Source organism: Anomaloglossus baeobatrachus, chromosome 1, assembly GCF_048569485.1.
Source record: "Anomaloglossus baeobatrachus isolate aAnoBae1 chromosome 1, aAnoBae1.hap1, whole genome shotgun sequence".
NCBI lineage: Eukaryota > Metazoa > Chordata > Amphibia > Anura > Aromobatidae > Anomaloglossus > Anomaloglossus baeobatrachus.
The window spans coordinates 793,893,721-793,907,294 of NC_134353.1; positions in this window are offsets into that span (position 1 = coordinate 793,893,721).

Genomic DNA, 13,574 nt, shown 5'->3' on the forward strand with positions numbered 1-13,574 from the left:
TACCATCGGTGACCGAGAGCTATTGGCAGTCAAACTGGCTCTGGAGGAATGGCGCTACCTTCTGGAGGGAGCAGTGTACCCCGTGATCATTTACACGGACCACAAGAACCTGGAATACCTGCGGTCCGCTCAGCGACTGAACCCACGGGAAGCCAGGTGGTCCTTGTTCTTTGCCAGGTTCGATTTTCAGCTCCATTTTCGACCCGCGGACAAGAATGTACGAGCAGATGCCTTGTCCAGGTCATTCATGCCCATGGAGCAGGAGGAGGAGACATCCCAGTCCATCATCTGCCCTAGTAAGATCATTCCGGTGGCTCCTGTCACCCTGGCCCAGATACCGCCCGGGAAGACCTATGTCTCTGAGACTGACAGGCAAAAAGTGTTGCACTGGGGCCATGCCTCGAAAATAGCCGGCCATGCTGGTCAAAAGAAAACATGGAGTACAATTGTACGTCATTACTGGTGGCCATCCCTTCGCACGGACGTCGCTTCTTTTGTCTCAGCCTGCTCCTCTTGTGCCAGGAACAAGACGCCCAAACACCTGCCATATGGTCGTCTTCTGCCTCTGCCTATACCCTCCGTTCCGTGGCAACACATTGCAATGGACTTTATTACGGACTTGCCCCTGTCCTCCGGACACACAGTCATATGGGTCGTGGTGGATCGGTTCTCCAAAATGGCTCATTTCGTCCCTATGGCTGGACTGCCCTCTGCCCAGGAACTTGCTGACGCTTACATACAGCACATCTTCCGGTTGCATGGCTTTCCATCTCACATTGTGTCCGACAGAGGAACTCAGTTTACCTCCCGCTTCTGGAGGGCCCTCTGCAAACATCTGGGAGTGACTCTGGACTTTTCTTCAGCCTACCATCCTCAGTCGAATGGCCAAGTGGAACGAGTCAATCAGATCTTGACCTCCTTCTTACGTCACTACGTTAACGCCCATCACGACGACTGGTCCACGCTTCTTCCTTGGGCTGAATTCTCCCATAACCACCACGTCAGTGAGTCCTCCTCCAGCTCTCCCTTCCATGTCATTTACGGACTTCAGCCTTCCGTCCCATTACCTGTATCCTCTTCCTCGGATGTCCCTGCTGCTGATGCTGTAGTCCGTGACTTTACAACAATTTGGGACTCTGTCAAGACGTCCCTTGGACGTGCTTCCCTGCGGATGAAGAGACACGCAGACAAGAGGCGTCTGGATCCTCCGTGTTTCTCTCCAGGTGATCTGGTCTGGCTTGCTTCCAAGTACGTCCGATTGAAGCTACCATCATACAAGCTGGGTCCTCGCTACATCGGGCCGTTTAAAGTCCTCAGCAAAATAAATGAGGTCTCCTACAAGCTGCAGCTCCCGGCCACGATGAGGATACCCAACTCCTTCCACGTCTCCCTGCTCAAGCCGGTTGTCCTTGGTCCCTTCTCCGCTGCTGCCAGTTCTGCTCCTCCTCCTATTGCTGATGATGACATCTATGCGGTAAGGGATATCAAGGCCATGAAAACCGTACGGGGCCGACAGTTCTTCCTGGTGGACTGGGCAGGGTATGGTCCTGAGGATAAGTCCTGGGAACCCCGGGAGAATGTGGGTACTCCCCTGATCCGTGCCTTCCTGTCCCAGTTGCGGGGAGGGGGCGTGGGGGAGGGGGTACTGTCACGCTCCCCGGGTCCCCTGCCTCGCTCCCCGGCTCCCCTGCCACGCTCTCCGGCTCCCCTGCCTCGCTCCCCGGCTCCCCTGCCACGCTCCCCGGCTTCCCTGCCTCGCTCCCCGGCTCCTCTGTCAGGCGTCCCCCGCTCCACAGCCTCCAGGCCCCATCACCTGCGGTCCCCAGGCGGCCCGATCCCTGCTCCCGGCGCCCGTCAGCTGCTTCACTCCAGCCCGGCTCTCCTGCCTCCTGTTCACCGCTCCCTGCCCTGGCTTCTGGCACCCGGGCCTCGCGCATGCGCATTAGGGCGCGCGCGCGGTCATTGACCCTTTCTTAAAGGGCCAGTGTCCTCCAACAGGATATTGAAGGATCAGGTACTGGGTATATAGGGGGATCCTTTCCAAGTGGGCGGGGCCTGTTCTTCGTTTTTTCTAAGCTAGGAGTCAGGTCTCCTTGTGTCTTGTGATATACTCACCTATCTCTCTCGTAGAGCCGTTCCTGCCTCGCCAACCGGTCCTGACGATCCCCGAACGGTGACGGTCTGCCATCCCGTCAGTTCCTACCATCTCCGATCCCTGTGGTGACCCGCCTTCTCGCTCCATTGGCTCCGGACTGTGCCTGACGTCATCTCGGCCTCCGAACCTGAGCTCCGTCACCCGGACTACCATCAGAGACCCCGTGGTCCCAGGGACTTCTTCACTCCACTCCTCTGAACGGACTGTCCTGCTAGTGCTCTGGCTACCGGGCACCTTGCTCTCGGTGAGGTGTTCAGCCCAGTGGATCCACCTCCTGGGTCTGCCCGTCCACCTGGCCCTAACAGCTGCTTGGTCTCCGGTAGCTATTAAAAGTATGTTGTTCTCTGAAATGCTGCAATGTTTCAGAGTGACACAGACCTGGCTCTGAAGATACAGCCAGTGGCTGATACATGCTGTCCACTGTTTTGGCAGCCTTTATAAGCTGACAAGTTCCCTTTAAAGGGGAAGGCCAGCTTTAGAACTATTATTATTAATAATAAGAATAATAATAATAATAATAATATATTATAGGGTATCTGTCACCACATTTGAAAGCAGCTTGATGTAGGGGCAGAGACCCTGATTCCAGTAACTTGCAGACCTGCTTCATGCAGTTTTCATAAAATCACTGTTTTATCTGCTGCAGATCTATCACTTCTCTAAATGCTGTGCTCTACATTATGCTGCTCACAGAATAGGTCGCAAAAACCTGGTGACAGATTCTTTCTAAGCCAAGAAAACCCCTTTAACAGCTACAGCAATGCTGTGTAGAAAATGTGTAAGGCTATGTTCACATTCAGTATTTTTGCAGCAGTTTCGTTTTGCTGCATTTCTTTATGCAAATTAAACGTTAGTTTTTGCTGGTACTGTAAAAACGATGAGATTTCAGAAATCTCCTGCCACGATTGTTTTTTCTCTGAGAGAATTTGTGAGCTGCAGCATTTTTTTTTTACTCTGCGCATGTCAAGACTTTCAGCATTTCTGCACCATTTTTCTAGTCATAAAAGTCAATGAGAAAATGGAAAACTGTGCTTTTGGTGAATAAAACTAACTTTTTTAAACATGCACTGTAGACAAAGCAACTATGTAATCCACAACAAAAAAAACGCTTCAAAAAGGGGCATTTGAACTCAATGTTTCACTGCGAAGAGAGGTTTTGGCTTCAGGAAAAAAGCGGTAATATTTTCCATGTGAGCATATAAGTCCCTCAGGTCTGTGGAATGGTTACGTATTTAGGTGAATAGATGGTTGTCATTCATATCCGTAAAATGTGACGTCTGGTGACTTTTCATTATACATAAGCGCCATCTTGTGTTGACTAATAATACTACAGAGAAAATGGACCTTTATTAATTTCTTATCTTGGTAGATCAAGCTATTGGTAGATCGACTATTTCTACATTTGTGATTTTGAATTTTATACTAGGGAATATTCACGAGTCAAATTTGTTGCAGCCATTTCATATATCTAAATAGGGCTATTACTGCAGAATATGCATGGATTTCTTTATGCTCTATTCAGATTAGTGACAGTTGCAGAGCTGGGCTATGCCAACCATAGTGCAGGATGAAGCTGGTACATGACAGCAGGGCATACTTAAATAGCAGGGAGAAAGATCGATGAATAGAACATCTACATCATGTACATTCATATGGTGAAAAGAGTTTCCATTTCAAACAAGATGCAGCAATATGTTTCTATCTGAAAATATCTTTTGTCTATGATCAGTGGCATAACTAGAGTCCGATTGGCTCTGATGCAAAGTTTGGGCCTGGGTCCTCCTTCCTCCCCCCTGCATATTGGTCAGATGTATGGGCCATTGTAGCATTCTATATCCTATAAAGATATACAAGTTACCCCTCTCCCCCACCTACCCCTTCATTATCTAGTAATGTCCCCAATCCTGGACCACTTCCTGGTAAATATATCCCCCATCCTGATATGTTTATCCCCATCCTGGTATATATTTTCTCACATCCTGGTTTGTGTCCCCCATCCTGGTATTATACAGTGACGAGCAAAAGGGTAACAATGTTTTGCGCTTTTGACTTTCAGGCTCCATAGCTTTCTATCCATTACCTCTTTGAGCATATGACTACCTTCATTTTATAGACAATCATCTTGGCTATCTGATACATAAATTTTACTTGCAATTATTTAGCATATGATTAGTTATGCAGATTCCTATGTTACTGCATTGTAACTGTTTTGCTTTTGAGTGTTTGAATTTCTTTTTCTTCCTATATACTGCAAAGTACAACCTGTCCTCACATTCCCTAATAGTTTAATTTTATCAGGTTGATTCCTACGTGAAAGGTCACTGGTTCGAATCGATTACTAACCATGAAGATGATTTCCCAAGAAAAGAGAAAACGCATCATCCAGCTCTTCTATAGCGGTCTCTCGGCCAAGAAACATGCCAAAATGCATCATGTGAGTGCCAAGACAGTTAGAAGACTAGGAAATAAAGTCTGTCAGTCCATTGAAAAGGCAAGAGTTGGACGTTCAGGCAAAATATCAGAGCCAACAAGTCGGCTCATCACAAAGTCTATCAATTCTAGAGCAGCAAGCACAGCAGTGGATATGGCTTGTATGCTTTGTAATAGTGAAATTACAGCCATTCAGGCAAGCACTGTGCAATGCACGTTACAGAAGTCTGGAATGATGGCCCAAAGAAGGTGAAAAAGTCTCTACTTTAATATCATCATAAGAAGCGTTGACTCGAATTTGCAAAGAAGTATAAAAAGTGGACAGTAGAAGATTGGAAACTAGTGATTTGGAGCAATGAGATGAAAGTCAATAGACTAGGATCTAATGGGTGCAAATGGGTCTGGAAGAAAGAAGGGAAAAAGGGACTAACGGATCAAGAAATTGAAGAAACTGTCAAGTTCAATAGAGGAATCCTGAAGATATGGAGTTGTTTCACAGCCAAGAAGTTAGATACTTGACCAGGATTGATGATGGTCTCAATACTGAGCTATATGTGAGTATCCTACAAAGCAAGTTACTTCATACTCTTGGGTACTATGGGTATAAAAAAGACGACATATTGTTTCATCAGGACAACGACTTGAAGTATACATTAAGATTGGCAAAGAAATTGTTCAATGACAATGAAGTAGAGTTGCCAGATTTGATCCCCCGGTTCCCAGACCTCAACCCAATCGAACACTTATTGCTAGAGTAGAAGAAAAAGCTGTATACATAACCAAGTGAGTCGAAGAGTATGCACCAACATTGGGAATGTGTTCAAAAGATCTGGGATCAGATTTCGGTCGAGACATGCTTGAATCTGATAAAGAGCATGCCCAAAAGGATTCAAGCAGTGTTGAAAGCCAAAGGTGGATTTACCAAATACTAACATAATAATATTTTTTCTTTTAGGAGCAATACAGTAACAATGCAGTCACATGACAAGAATCTGTATAACTAATCATATGCTAAACAGTTGCAAGTCAAATTAATGTATGAGATAGCCAATATGATTGTCTATGAAATGAAGGTAGTCTCAAGTTCAAATCTGTAGTAGATGGTGAAATATGGAGCCTGAAATTCAAAAGTTCAAAACATTGTTTCCCTTTTGCTTGTTAGTGTACGTCTACCATCCTGGTATATATGTCCCCTATCCTGGCATATAAGTCTCCTATCCTGGTATACAGCCAATGGAAAGAGACAGATAGGTCTAAGGTGTTGGAGTCAAATGAATCAAGTTCAATCTGTTTGGTAGTGATGGCAAGCACTATATATACTGACCATTGGAAAACGTAATGCTGTAAAGTACCAAACACTTACAGTTGAAACCAGAAGTTGACATACACTATCTAAAAAGACACATCTTCATGGTTTTGTCACTATCTGACATGAAATCAGAATAAAACTTTCCTGTTTTAGGTCAATTAGGAACCAAAATTATTTATATTTGCCAAATGCCAGAATAATGAGAGAGAGAATGTTTTAAGGCATTTTTATTACTTTCTGCAAAGTCAAAAGTTTACAAACACTAAGAATACTATGATTTTAAACAATATGGGACAGCCCACATGATGTTATATCTTTAGACGCTTCTGATAGTTTTACTGGAACATTTGAGTTAATTAGAGACACACCTGTGGATGTATTTTAATGCACACCTGAAACACACTGCTTCTTTGTGTAGTATCATGGGAAAGTTAAACAAAAACAGCCAAGATCTCAGGAAGAGAATTGTGAACTTGCACAAGTCTGGTTCATCCTTGGATGCAATTTCCAGATACCTAAAGGTGCCTCATTCATCTGTACAAACAATTATATGTAAGTACAAACAAGATGGGAATGTCCAGCCATCATACCGGTCAGGAAGGAAGCAAGTTCTGTGTACCAGAGATGAACGTGCTTTGGTTAGACATGTGCATATCAACCCAAGAACAAAAACAAAAGACCTTGGGGAGATGCTTACGGTAGCTGGTAAGATTGTGTCATTATCCACAGTGAAATGAGAACTGCATCAACATGGGCTGAAAGGCCACTCTGCCAGGAAGAAAACATTACTCCAAAAGAAACATAAAACAGTCAGATTAATGTTTGCAAATGCACACAGGAATAGAGATGAGCGAACCAGAGCTTCGGTTTTCAAACCAAACACCAAATTTAAAAATCAAGGCTCGGGGTTCGGAATCTTTAGGCTATGTGCGCACTGGGAAATGAAATTTCCTTGCGTAAAGTCCGCAGGCTCTCAAAGATCTTATCACCTGCGGAAAAAATCCGCATCAAATCCGCACCCAAATCCGCATGCGGATTGTCGCGTTTTGTTGCGGATTTGGTGCGGAATTGGTGCGGATTTGGTGCGGTTTTTCCGCAAGCTGTTCCCTGCGTGATTTTTACATTAGATTAGGGAAAACCCGCAGCTACCTGCGGAAAAGAAGTGACATGCACTTGTTTTTGCTGCGGGATTTCCGCAGCAAAACATGCAGCTGTCAAATTCTGCCTAGTGCGCACAGGATTTTTTTTCTCCATAGGATTTGCTGGTGATTCACTGCAGAGATGTTATGAACATTTTCTGCAGCGAAACATGCAGCAAATCCACGGAAAATCCGCGTCAAAATCCGGTAAGTGCGCACATAGCCTTATGTATGAACAGAACTTGCAGAAGCAAAGCTGTGATCAGGTATGCTTGGTGCTCAGCCCTGTGCAAACCGCTTGCAGTGCTTGAACGGCGCACTTTGGAGGTAACAACAGCATGAACACATGTAGTCTGCAACAAAAAAAAAAGGTTGAAAAAGCCTGTCCACCCTCCCCCGGAAGTGATCTTCTTATGGCTGGCTGTATGTGGGAGGAGGATCAAACTGCCAATCAGTGATTTGACTCGGGGTTCGGGTTAAGCTCGAACCTGTTCAGCTAGGCTTATTTGCTTGCGGCGAACCGAGACTCGACGGAACCTTTCATCTCTACACAAGAACAAAGACCTTAATTTTTGGAGACGTCCTGTGGTCTGACGAAACTAAAATTTAACTCTTTAGCCATAATGACCATCATTACATTTGGAGGAAAAAGTGAGAAGCTTTGAGGCTAAAGAACACCTTCCCAACTGTGAAACAGCGGGGTAGCATCATGTTGTGGGGATATTTTGCTGCAGGAGGGACTGGTGCATTTCACAAAAGAAATGGCATCATGAGCAAAGAAGATTATGTGGCAATACTGAAGCAACATCTCAAGACATCAGCCAGGAACTTAATGCTTGGACGGAAATGGGTCTTCCAAATAGACAATGACCCAAAGCATACTGCCAAACTGGTTACAAAGTGGCTTAAAGAGAACCAACCATCAGGATTTTCATATACAAAGTAAAGCCAGTGTAATGTATGGAATGGAATGTGTGGAATTTAATTTATATATGGAATGTAAGCATACTTTTTGTTTTGCGATTGGATGTTTTATTTCAGAAATATGTGCAAGTAAAGTTACAGAAATGTACTGTTATTTGATTGATGCCAGCTACAGAATATCTTAACATGTGGGTCGGTTTTGCTATCTAGACTGTATGGGCTCCTTCCAGGTATGAGTCATTTCTGTCATGTGATAGGGGCATGCTCGAAATGCAGCTCATAGTCTTTGGGGTGCTTCACACACAGCGAGCTCGCTGCCGAGATCGCTGCTGAGTCACGCTTTTTGTGACGCAGCAGTGACCTCATTAGCGATCTCGCTGTGTGTGACACTGAGCAGCGATCTGGCCCCTGCTGCGAGATCGCTGCTCGTTACACACAGCCCTGGTTCGTTTTCTTCAAAGCCGCTCTCCCGCTGTGACACACAGATCGCTGTGTGTGACAGCGAGAGAGTGACAAATGAAGCGAGCAGGGAGCAGGAGCCGGCGTCTGACAGCTGAGCTTAGCTTGTAACCAAGATAAACATCGGGTAACCAAGGTGGTTACCCGATATTTACCTTAGTTACCAGCCTCCGCAGCTCTCACGCTGCCTGTGCTGCCGGCTCCGGCTCTCTGCACATGTAGCTGCATTACACATCGGGTTAATTAACCCGATGTGTACAGCAGCTAGGAGAGCAAGGAGCCAGCGCTCAGTGTGCGCGGCTCCCTGCTCTCTGCACACAGCGCTGGTAACTAATGTAAACATCGGGTAACCATACCCGATGTTTACCTTAGTTACCAGTCTCCGCAGCTTCCAGTCGGCGGCTCCGTGCAAGCACAGCGTCGCTTGCACGTCGCTGCTGGCTGGGGGCTGTTCAGTGGTCGCTGGTGAGATCTGCCTGTTTGACAGCTCACCAGCGACCATGTAGCGATGCAGCAGCGATCCTGACCAGGTCAGATCGCTGGTCGGATCGCTGCTGCATCGCTAAGTGTGAAGGTACCCTTTAATCTACCAAGGCCAGGCAGCAGACAGGGGCAGAAACAGTTAAGGCCCCGTCACACATAGAGATAAATCTTTGGCAGATCTGTGGTTGCAGTGAAATCATGGACATATTGTTCCATTTGTACACAGCCACAAACCTGGCACTGATTGTCCACAATTTTACTGCAACCACAGATCTGCCACAGATTTATCTCTGTGTGTGACAGGGCCTTTAATTATTTAAAAATCATACAATGTGATTTTCCGTTTGTTTTTTTATTCTGTCTGTCACAGTTGAAATGTACCTATGATAAAAATGACAGACCACTCCATTCTTTGTAGGTTGGAAAACTTGCAAAATAGGCACTGCATCAAATACTTGTTTTCCCCCACTATACTCATCTCCCTCCGCTCCCAAATATGGAGGTGTTTTCTGTAAGCAGTGCACAGTGGCCATCAGATGACATTGGAGTGCGTGCCATGGAGCATGATGTCACTGTCATGTGCCCCTCAGTCACAGTACCCGACAGGTCTCTGTGCTGCAATGCATTTCAGCTGAATGTGCGCCCTCGGATGCACATCCAGGTGAAGCATGCACTGGGGTTGGGGGGCCCCAGTATTCCCGTGCCCAGTTGCGATCTCTCAAATCGTTACCCCAATGTGTCTATATACAACAAGCTAAGAGTTGCAAAATTCCTAGTGTTTTTTCCTCCAGCAGTTCTTGCCCTAACAGACCCCTGCATGGATGAATAAGGCTAAGTTTGCATGAGCATATAAAAAGCAAAGTTGATGGAAAACAAAGGAATTTATATCTGCGTATTTTTCACCTTTAATTTGGTTGTAATCTGTAAACTGGACACATAGATGTGTTTGAGGCCCCATTCAGTCATCCATTTATTTTTGTACATGATCAGTTTTTATTATCAGGGTTTGATTAGTTTTTCTGATATAGAAAAAAAAAACAATGGAGAACTCTACAGCTTTTCCTAGCAGTCAGTTCTAATTTCAGAACTGGAGTGGTGCTAAGTCCCCTGCCCTGATCACATACTCTTCCTCTGGAGTCTTCATCTGTTTTCAATGTCACTATGGTCAGTCTTTTGAAGTTTGTGACGTGCTCAGTGGCGTAACTACCGCGGTCGCAGCGGTCGCGATTGCGACCGGGCCCGGGCGGTTTGGGGCCCGCGGGGACCCGGCAGATCAGCAGCCAGCTCCTCTCAGTGAGAGAGAAGCTGCGCTGATCTATCACAGTGCACGCGCCCACTATATGACCCGCTGCCGCCCCCGACACCGGGCCCTCCTGCCCGATGTCAGCGGCGGCACCGGGGCCCCCCTCCCCCGTCACCGCGCACAGTAATAATGAAGCAAAGAGCGGCCGGCGCCGCTCTGCATCATCATTCTGCCCCTGTGCCTGTGCGGTGACGTCACTCCTGTGCGACTGCTGTGCTGAGTGCACAGAGCGCAGGGAGGGAGGACGCCGCCGACCGCAGCACCGGGAGGACGAGCAGCAGTGGAAGGAGGAGAGCAGGGACTCGGGAGTACAGCATCAGTGGAACAAGGAGACGTCAGGACAGAGCAGCAGTGGAAGGAGGAGAGCGGTGAGTACTTGGTTTTTTTTTTTATATATATATGAGTACACGGTGGTCAGAGGCCTGGAGTGGGGAGGCTGCATTATACTGTGCATGGAGGCCTGGGGTGGGGAGGCTGCATCTGTACATGGAGGCCTGGGGTGGGGAGGCTGCCTGATACTGTACAAGGAGGCCTGGGGTGGGGAGGCTGCCTGATACTGTACAAGGAGGCCTGGGGTGGGGAGGCTGCATGATACTGTACATGGAGGCCTGGGGTGGGGAGGCTGCCTGATACTGTACATGGAGGCCTGGGGTGGGGAGGCTGCATGATACTGTACATGGAGGCCTGGGGTGGGGAGGCTGCCTGATACTGTACAAGGAGGCCTGGGGTGGGGAGGCTGCCTGATACTGTACATGGAGGCCTGGGGTGGGGAGGCTGCCTGATACTGTACATGGAGGCCTGAGGTGGGGAGGCTGCATGATACTGTACATGGAGGCCTGGGGTGGGGAGGCTGCCTGATACTGTACAAGGAGGCCTGGGGTGGGGAGGCTGCATGATACTGTACATGGAGGCCTGGGGTGGGGAGGCTGCCTGATACTGTACATGGAGGCCTGGGGTGGGGAGGCTGCATGATACTGTACATGGAGGCCTGGGGTGGGGAGGCTGCCTGATACTGTACAAGGAGGCCTGGGGTGGGGAGGCTGCCTGATACTGTACATGGAGGCCTGGGGTGGGGAGGCTGCCTGATACTGTACATGGAGGCCTGGGGTGGGGAGGCTGCATGATACTGTACATGGAGGCCTGGGGTGGGGAGGCTGCCTGATACTGTACAAGGAGGCCTGGGGTGGGGAGGCTGCATGATACTGTGCATGGAGGCCTGGGGAGGCTGCATTATACTGTACATGGAGGCCTGGGGAGACTCCATTATACTGTACATGGAGGCCTGGGGAGGCTGGCAGCATTATTATACATGGAGGCCTGGGGAGGCTGGCTGCATTATTATACATGGAGGCCTGGGGAGGCTGGCTGCATTATTATACATGGAGGTCTGGGGAGGCTGGCTGCATTATTATACATGGAGGTCTGGGGAGGCTGGCTGCATTATTATACATGGAGGCCTGGGGAGGCTGGCTGCATTATTATACATGGAGGCCTGGGGAGGCTGGCTGCATTATTATACATGGAGGCCTGGGGAGGCTGGCTGCATTATTATACATGGAGGCCTGGGGAGGCTGGCTGCTATATTATACATGGAGGCCTGGGAGGCTGGCTACTATATTATACATGGAGGCCTGGAGAGGTTGGCTGCATTATTATATATGGAGGCCTGGTGAGGCTGCATAATAAACATGAAGGACACCTTATACATTGAATATAGAGGTGTAATATACATAGAGGTCTATGAGGCTGCATTATACTGGAGGTCTATAGGGCTGCATTAAAATGGAGGTCGGGGGGGGGCTGTATAATACAAAATGAAGGGACACCTTATACATGGAATATAGGGGTGAATTATACATGGAGGAGTATGGGGCTGCATAATACCATCTGAAGTTTTATGGGGTTGTGTTATAATACATATAGGACTATGGGGGCTGCATTATAATATATGGAGGACTACGGAGGCTACCTTATACATGGACTATGGAAGTGCATTATAAAACATGGAGGACTATGTGGTGCAGTATAATATATGGAGAACTATGGGGTGAATTTTAATACATGGAGAACTATGGGAAATGCATTATAATTGAAGGGCTACTTTATACATGGAGGATTATGGGGGTGCATTATAATATATGGAGGGCTATGTATCTGCATTCTAATATATGAAGGGTTATGTGAGACCCTTTATACAATTATTTGGAAGGCTATGTGGGGGCTGTTATAGTATTTTGAGAACTTTATACAGGGGGGACAAAGATACAAGTATGGGATGGAAATGTTTTGTGCTGAGGGAAAAAGGCTCTTTCCCTCAGCAGCCAACTTTCCCATGCTCTGCTATACATCTCTCAGCACCCAGCTTTCCCATGTTCTGCTATACATCTCTCAGCACCCAGCTTTCCCATGTTCTGATATACATCTCTCAGCACCCAGCTTTCTCATGCTCTGCTATACATCTCTCAGCACCCAGCTTTCCCATGTTCTGATATACATCTCTCAGCACCCAGCTTTCCCATGTTCTGCTATACATCTCTCAGCACCCAGCTTTCCCATGTTCTGATATACATCTCTCAGCACCCAGCTTTCTCATGCTCTGATATACATCTCTCAGCACCCAGCTTTCCCATGTTCTGATATACATCTCTCAGCACCCAGCTTTCCCATGCTCTGCTATACATCTCTCAGCACCCAGCTTTCCCATGTTCTGATATACATCTCTCAGCACCCAGCTTTCCCATGCTCTGCTGTACATCTCTCAGCACCCAGCTTTCCCATGCTCTGCTATACATCTCTCAGCACCCAGCTTTCCCATGCTCTGCTGTACATCTCTCAGTACCCAGCTTTCCCATGCTCTGCTATACATCTCTCAGCACCCAGCTTTCCCATGCTCTGATATACATCTCTCAGCACCCAGCTTTCCCATGTTCTGATATACATCTCTCAGCACCCAGCTTTCCCATGCTCTGCTATACATCTCTCAGCAGCCAACTTTCCCATGCTCTGCTATACATCTCTCAGCACCCAGCTTTCCCATGTTCTGATATACATCTCTCAGCACCCAGCTTTCCCATGTTCTGATATACATCTCTCAGCACCCAGCTTTCTCATGCTCTGATATGGGAAAGCTGGGTGCTGAGGACAAGATAAATATCAGAACATAGGAAAGCTGGGTGCTGATAGAGGGATTTCAGGGTGCTGTGGGTGAGAGCCAAGTGTCAGAGTCATTATCCTGTACCCCGAGTGTCAGTGTCATTATCCCTTACCCCATACCTCCCAACCGTCCCGGATACAGCGGGACTTTCATGCTTTACGTTGTTTGTCCCGTTGCCACGATCGGGACGGCCGGCTCCTGGGCTCCGCCCACCCACT